Source organism: Sapajus apella, unplaced genomic scaffold (assembly GCF_009761245.1).
Source record: "Sapajus apella isolate SASKATOON/1434 unplaced genomic scaffold, GSC_monkey_1.0 scaffold105, whole genome shotgun sequence".
Taxonomy (NCBI): Eukaryota; Metazoa; Chordata; class Mammalia; order Primates; family Cebidae; genus Sapajus; species Sapajus apella.
In genome coordinates, this window is record NW_022437045.1 from 1,813,926 (window position 1) to 1,820,805 (window position 6,880).

Consider the following 6,880-nt stretch of genomic DNA (forward strand, 5'->3'; position numbering starts at 1 on the left):
GGTATCTTTATGAACTCATGCATTTAAACTTATTTGATAATTTGATATGTTACTCTTTATTGGTCCTCAAATTATCCTGTATCTGGCCATTGGTAACTTTTTCAATTTGATCTTCAGGCTCCTTGACATGTTACTTGGAGTCTTTGCCAGCTTCCTTGCTTTCTGATGTGACTAAATATTCTAGGCTCTTATAAACTTCCTGCTGCAATCTTAGACTTAGCCATTTCTCCATGGATTTGCGGTTTCTTTTACTGATAAATGGTATTTAGAAACCACATCTTGAGCCAAGGGATGCTCGTTGCTCTTCAGCACTTGGTTGTTCTTATTTTTTCTGGACATTTTCAGTGAACATAGATAGAAAATAATCTTAGAGGGGAGGGAGAGCATCGGGATAAATAGCTAATGCATATGGGGCTTAATGCCTAGGTGACAGGTTGATAGCTGCAGCAAACCACCATGGCACGCATTCACCTGTGTAACAAACCTACACATCCTCCACATGCATCCTGGAACTTAAATTTTAAAAAAGAAAATAATATTTAAATAAAATATATCATGATTTTTTTACTAATACTTCTCATTCAAACCCATAATTATAGAATTTCTATTTAGCCTCATTGATCTCACATCTGTATCTTTTTTCCCCAACACAGAAAACCTTAGTTCTCAATGACACCAGTGTAAACATTCATTTTTCTTTACACTTCAGTACACACAACAGTTTCGAAAAAAATATTTCCACTAAAAATATATTTTTCTTTTTTTATTCTTATAGCATATGCCTCAAAATGTAGGCAAATTACTTTTTAAAAATAACTTGCAATAATTCCTCTCTGTGTAGTTGTTGCTCTGTTATTCCTGATCATTTAGGCAATACCCAACGTATTGTCTATGGACTGTTTTGCTCTATACTGAACCTTGTATGTATTAAAATTTCTCTATGTAAGGCCATCTTTGTGTTAAGGAAACTCAACAGCAGAGTTCTGCGTCATATGAGATATTTACCAGTGCTTCTGCCAAACCCCTAAAGCAGATTCACTGGTCATGAATCATTTTTACATAAATTTGTGGCTCTATGTTTCATAACCTTTTAGGTAAGTCTAGGGTTACAACTCTCAAGGTAATTCTGTTTCCTCCCAAATAAAGAAAGAACCACTCTCTCCCAGGCTTACAAGCAAAGATTTTTCTGTTCCTATTAATAGAAAAGGGCAGTGATTTCACAGCTTCTTCCATGAGGCTGGAAACCTGGTACCATATCTTGGGTAGGCATGGGGCATGTTTTCTAACCTGTGGTTCCTAAGGTGAATTTCGACCCTGAAACCCCCAAGCATCCCTACTGTTTTGTGTACACTCTGCATTTGGGAACCTAGAGTTTTCCAATTTTGTCATAAACCTGGTTATGTATTTCTTGATATTTAAGAATATCATGGCCGGCATTTCTATGTATTTTAAGTATTAGTGGAGCTCCTTGCACCCACAAAGGTCACAGCCATGACCAGAAGCCTCAAAAAGTAAACTTCCACAGGTAGATTCACACAGGTCAGAAAATCCAGGTAACATCGGGAAGCTTTCCTCATCCAGATATTTTGGTATGTGTAGACATCTGAATACTTGCCTCAATTTTTCACCAAGAACCTGGAGTTCATGTAGATGCATATCCAGTTTAATTTTTGGTCATGATTTCAAATTATTTTTAAACATTTAATCTATGTTCTGTAATATTTTGACCTTTAACATGATACCTAAATTCTCGGTGATCCAATGAGAATGCTCTATTGAATTCTGTATAATGTGACTTTACCTAATGCATAAATACACCCTTTAAAGCCTACTAGAACCTACAGCTTTGAAAGCTTTTTCTCTAGGTGTGCATCAAGCACTTCTCAGGGGCACTGTCTTGCTGGTTCATTATTTAGTCAATTGTTCTGAAGGAGACTTTGAATCTCTTCAAGTGCCTTTGCATTTAAGTTACCACATTCCTCAAATTTAACTCCCATCCCATTTTTAAAGTTCAATTTTTTTATTGTACTTTGAGCTCTGGGGTACATGTGCACATCCTGCATTCTGCAAGATTGTTGCATAGGTACATGCATGCCATCGTGGTTTGCTGTCTCCATCCCCACCTCGGGTCCTGTCGCCTACATCAGGCATTTCTCCCAGTGTTATCCCTCCCCATCCTCCCTATCCCCTGCTGTCCCTCCCCACCACTCCCCTCCATCCCTCAACCTAGCCCAGTGAGTGTTGTTCCCTTCCCTGTGTCCAAGTGTTCTCATTGTTCATCACCCGCCTATGAGTGAAAACATACGGTGTTCGGTTTTCTGTTCTTGTGTCAGTTTGCTGAGAATGATAGTTTGTCAATTCATCCATGTCTCTACAAAGAACACGAACTCATCATTTTTTATGGCTGCATAGTATTCCATGGTGTATATTTACCACACTTTCTTTATCCAGTCTATCACTGATGGGCATTTGGGTTGGTTCCAGGTCTTTGCTATCATAAACAATGCCGTAATGAACATACGTGTGCATGTGTCTTTATAATAGAATGATGTATAATCCTTTGGGTATATACCCAGTAATGAGATTGCTGGGTCAAATGGAATTTCTCTTTCAAGACCCTTGAGGAATCATCACACTGTCTTCCATAATGGTTGAACTAATTTGCACCCCACCAACAGGGCTAAAAGTGTTCCTTTTTCTCCACATCCTCTCCAGCATCTCTTGTCTCCAGATTTTTTAATGACCACCATTCTAACTGGTGTGAGATGGTATCTCAATGTGGTTTTGATTTGCATTTCTCTAATGACCAGCGATGATGAGCATTTTTTCATATGTTTGTTGGCTGCATTATTGTCTTCTTTTGAAAAGCATCTGCTCATATCCTTTGCCCACTTTTGAAAAGCTTTGTTTGCTTTTTCCTTGTAAATCTGCTTTAGTTCTTTGTAGATTCTGGATATTAGCCCTTTGTCAGATGGGTAGATTGCAAAAATTTTTTCCCATTCTATTGGTTCCTGGTTCACTCTAATGACTGTTTCTTTTGCTGTACAGAAGCTCTTAAGTTTAGTTAGATCCCAGTTGTCTATTTTGGCTTTTGTTGCTGTTGCTTTTGATGTTTTAGTCATGAAGTCCTCGTCTGTGCCCATGTCCTGAATGGTGGTGTCTAGGTTTTCTTCCAGAGTTTTTGTGGTGTTGGGTCTTATGTTTAATTATTTAATCCATTTGGAGTTAATTTGAGTGTAAGGTGTCAGGAACGGGTCCAGTTTCAGCTTCCTGCATATGGCTAGCCAGTTTTCCCAACACCATTTATTAAATAGGGAATCCTTTCCCCATTGCTTGTTTTTGTCAGGTTTATCAAAGATCAGATGGTTGTAGATGTGTGGTGTTCCTTCCGAGGCCTCTGTTCTGTTCCACTGGTCTACATCTCTGTTTTGGTACCAGTACCATGTTGTTTTGATTACTGTAGGCTTGTAGTATAGTTTGAAGTCAGGTAGCATGATGCCTCCAGTTTCATTCTTTCCTGCTTAGGATTGTCTTGGCTATGCGGGCTCTCTTTTGGTTCCATATGATGTTTAAGGTGGGTTTTTCCAGTTCTGTGAAGAAGATCAATGGTAGTTTGATGGGGACAGCATTGAATCTATAAATTACTTTGGGCAGTATGGCCATTTTCACAATATTGATTCTTCCTAAGCATGAGCATGGAATGTTTTCCCATCTGTTTGTGTCCTCTCTTATTTCCTTGATCAGTGGTTTGTAGTTCTCCTTGAAGAGATCTTTTACCTCCTTTGCTAGTTGTATTCCTGGATGTTTTATTCTCTTTGTAGCAATTTTAAATGGGAGTTCACTCATGATTTGGCTCTCTGTTTATCTGTTGTTAGTGTGCGGAATGCTTGTGATTTCTGCACATTGATTTTGTATCCTGAGACTTTGCCAAATTTGCTTATCAGCTTAAGGAGGTTTTGGGCTGAGAAGATGGGGTCTTCTAAATATACGATCATGTCATCTGCAAATAGGGACAGCTTGACATCTTTTTTTCCTAATAGGATGCCCTTTATTTCTTTTTCTTGCCTAATTGCTCTGGATAGAATTTCCAAAACTATATTGAATAGGAATGGTGAGAGAGGGCATCCTTGTCCAGAGCCAGTGTTTAAATGGAATGCTTCTAATTTTTGCCCGTTTAGTATGATATTGGCTGTGGGTTTGCCATAAATAGCTTTTATTATTTTGAGATACGTTCCACTGATATCTACTTTATTGTGAGTTTTTAGCATAAAGGGCTTAAAGAAAAGAACTTTCAACCCAGAATTTCATATCCAGCCAAACTAAGCTCCATAAGTGAAGGAGAAATAAAATCCTTTATGGACAAGTAATTGCTGAGAGAATTCATTCCTACAAGACCTACCTTACAAGAGCTCCTGAAGGAAGTACTAAACATGGAAAGGAACAACCAGTACCAGCCACTACAAAAACATACCAAATGGTAAAGAACAACAACACAATGAAGAAACTGTGTCAACTAATGGGCAACAACCAGCCAGTAACAAAATGGCAGGATCAAATTCAAACATAACAATATTGACGTTGAATATAAATGGCCTAAATGCCCCAGTCAAAAGACACAGACTGGCAAACTGGATAAAAAGAACTCAGAGCAAAAAAAAAAAAAAAAAAAAAAAAAAAAGTTAAGACCCATCGGTGTGCTGTATTCAGGATATCCATCTCACATGCAAAGACTCACATAGACTCAAAATAAAGGGATGGAAGAAGATTTACCAAGCAAATGGAGAGCAAAAAAAGCAGAGGTAGCAATCCTAGTCTCTGATAAAATGGACTTTAAACCAACAAAGATCAAAAGAGACAAAGAAGGGCATTACATAACAGTAAAAGCATCAATGCAACAAGAAGAGCTAACTATCCTAAATATATATGCACCCAATGCAGGAGCACCCAGATACGTAAAGCAAGTTTAATGACCTACAAAGAGACTTAGACTCCCGCACAATAATAGTGAGAGATTTTAACACTCCACGGTCAGTGTTAGACAGATCAACGAGACAGAAAATTAACAAGGATACCCAGGACTTGAACACCTATTAGATTTGGACCAAGCAAACCTAATAGACATTTACAGAACTCTCCACCCCAAATCCACAGAATACATATTCTTCTCAGCACCACATCACACTTACTCTAAAATTGACCACATAATTGGAAGTAAATCACTCCTCCGCAAATGCAAAAGAACGGAAATCATAATAAACAGTCTCTCAGACCACAGCGCAATCAAATTAGAATTCAGGATTTGTAGTCTAAGAAGAGCAAAGTTTTACAAATGAAATACTTTTAAATAAATCATAATTAATTAACTATGCAAATATATCAAATAAATTTGGATACATACTTGGATGACTAATTACAGTGCAGTAAGGTTAGAAATTGTAATACTATGTTTTAGCTTGGTTAATATAATATTATAATTGGGGTTGCTTTGATCATTGGGAATGTCAGAGACAATAATTTTTCAAGCTTGGCTGATTTTGAAATCATATGGTTATGAGTATTAGCAGCTTAATATAAAATGTGGTGCTGTCCACAAAGTCAAAAGAAATTACTTTTGTCATAATAAGCTACATTAATTTAATTATTTGTATATATGGTTATATTTTTTAATTTGAAAATGAAAGCAGAGTGGAAGTTGATAGATGTAGTTCCTGAAAGAGAAAAAGGGACTCTTTGATATTTGAAATAATTCTATAGGAAAAAACTTCTGCCTCAATAGATTTTATTGTTTCATATGGTAGGTTTTTTTAAGCCTCCCTTAATTCATGATTTCACTCTGTAAGCCTTCATATGGGACTCAACAATGTGTTAGGGGCTACCACTTCCTAAGTTAACTTTCACACACTGATATGGTTTGACTGTGTCCCCACCCAAATCTCATCTTGAATTGTTGCCCCCATAATCCCCATGTGTCATGGGAGGGACCCAGTGGGAGGTAATTGAATCATGTGGATGGGTTTTCTCATGCTGTTCTCATGATAGTGAATAAGTCTCATGAGATCTGATGGTTTTATAAAGGGCAGACCTTCTGCACACACTCTTTTGCCTGCTGTCATGTAAGACATGCCTTTGCTCCTTCACCTTCCACCATGATTGTGAGGCCTCCCCAGCCATGTGGAGCTGTGAGTCCATTAAACCTCTTATTGTTTACAAATTCCCTAGTTTCATAGCAGTATGAAAATGGACTAATACACACGCCCTCCCCTCATCTGCCACAAGGGGTTCCTATTTTGCCTTCCAATTCCCAGGCTCGCTCCCTTCAGTCTATCCTCCACCCTGACACCCAGGTCATCCTCTGATACAGCAGTCTGGGGCCAGTACCTTGTGTTTCATGCTCTTTGGGGGCTTATCATCCCCTCTAGTGGAAGTCCCAAACAGGGGTGCAAGGGAGAAAGGGGTTCCATGAGCCATTTCCAGCCAATAAATATGTTTCTTGGGTTCACACTGTGATTTTAGTCTTATTTTTGTTTTAATTTGGGGTTGTTTCCAAATTAGAGAGCGTTTCATGTAAAATTCTAGAAATCTGACTTTCCTTTAAAAATTGAAAAGATGCAATAATGTTAGCCCACATTCCTTCCAGAGCCAAGCACAGACCGCCCCCTTTAGATGAAGTTACCATTCTGGTCAACTGGGGGGCTTCAGGTGCCTCTGGCCCTCTTGACTCATTGGCAGAGGCTGCCTGGAATCTGGGTCTGTGGTCCCAGAATGCAGGCTCAAATCCAAATTTATTATTTTTCCTAGAAGGCTGTGGTGAGTTGAATCGTGGCCCCCAAAAGATATGCTCACCAGGAACTCCAGAATCTGAATTTATTTGGAATAAAGT